Raw genomic sequence first — 1,625 nt, forward strand, 5'->3', positions numbered from 1 at the left:
TTTTCAAAATTTTATCGTATATAGAAAATGCTAATATAAACATTCAGTGAAATTTTTAAGTTTTTACAGTCATTCGTTTTTTAATTAAAACAAAATAAGAAAAACGTTACGTAAGAAATCAAGTGAATACCAAATGTTGTAAAAAATATGAATTTCAAATGCTCATAAAAATTTAATTTGAGTTTCTTATAGACATTTTTTTTTTGATAAGGTAGTTTAACCTATAAGGAATCTTGTATTACATTTTAAAATCTTAGTTCTAAAAAGAAAAATTTTTACGAATTATTAACTCAAAATAATTTGCCAATTTTCGTGATTTTTATATATTTTGTCAATTTTTGAACTTTAAATGCTAATAAAAAAAAACTGTGACTAAGAATTTTTAATATTTTTCAAATCTCATTGTAACAATATAGTAGGAGCCTTGTATTAAATTTTCAAGTATTTTTACTCAACAAATAAAGTTTTATTGACATTCATAGAAAAAAAAACTAATTAAATTGGAAACTGAAATTGTCCGTAAACAGCTCAAAACAAATCAAAATATTTTGAAAATTTTATCATGTACCTATAGAAAATGTAAATATAAACAACCAGTGAAAATTTCATGTATCTACAGTCATTCGTTTTAAAGTTACACCAAAAACCAAAATCAATTTTCTCGAAAACAGATTTTGCGTAAAAATTCCCGTTTTTCCTTAATTTTTCTTTTGTTTTTCACGGCGCTTTTGAAAACTATTGGAAAAATTTTACTTTTGATTTGTTTTGAACTGTTTAGGGACATTTTCAGTTTCCAATTGTATTAGTTTTTTTTCTATGAATGTCAATTAAACTTTATTTGTTGAGTAAAAATACTTGAAAATTTAATAGAAGTGTAATGATATGCTCACACACCATTATAATTATAAACTAAAATCCTACACAGTAATAAATAACGGCCAGACTGTCGCTTGTAGAAATCGAACATCCCCAATAAAATCATTGTCATCGACAAATAGGTACGATCCCTATTATGCGATCACGAATTAAGAAATCGGCGCGTACTGGCACTCCGTGGTGTGCAGGACGTGCAGAATTCTTATATATGTCACCAGAGAAAATTAATGATAAAAAAAGGTCCTTGCCGCCGAAGAGAAATCTAGGTCCGGGAAGTACAAAAAAACCTTTGATAAAAACCGCCTACCACTCTCTGGTAGACATATTCGTATCGTCCCTTAAACCAGTGCATGAGCACCAGCCACCGAGTGCATGAGCACCAGCCACCGAGTAACAACCTCTCAAAATATCAACATCGATTTCCACGAGCGACAACTGGACTTCTTATGATAAGTCAAAATCAGTGCGTTTTTATTTCGATTTGTATATTTGAAGTATTACCTTGTGTCACCTAAAATCTAAAAACTCTTTCAACATAATTCACGAAAAACTGCGAATCAGTAAGGCATTTAATTTAATATTTTACATTTGTTGCAGCATCAATTTATATGTGCTTTTTACATAAATTATATTGTACGGTGTATTTGATCTAATTTCTCGAATACACGATCTCGAGAGCCCTCCGGAACATCTGGAGGAAGGTAATAGCTTAATTTAATATCTTAACATCTGAATTAAATATATTTATC

Source organism: Acyrthosiphon pisum, chromosome X, assembly GCF_005508785.2.
Source record: "Acyrthosiphon pisum isolate AL4f chromosome X, pea_aphid_22Mar2018_4r6ur, whole genome shotgun sequence".
Lineage (NCBI taxonomy): Eukaryota > Metazoa > Arthropoda > Insecta > Hemiptera > Aphididae > Acyrthosiphon > Acyrthosiphon pisum.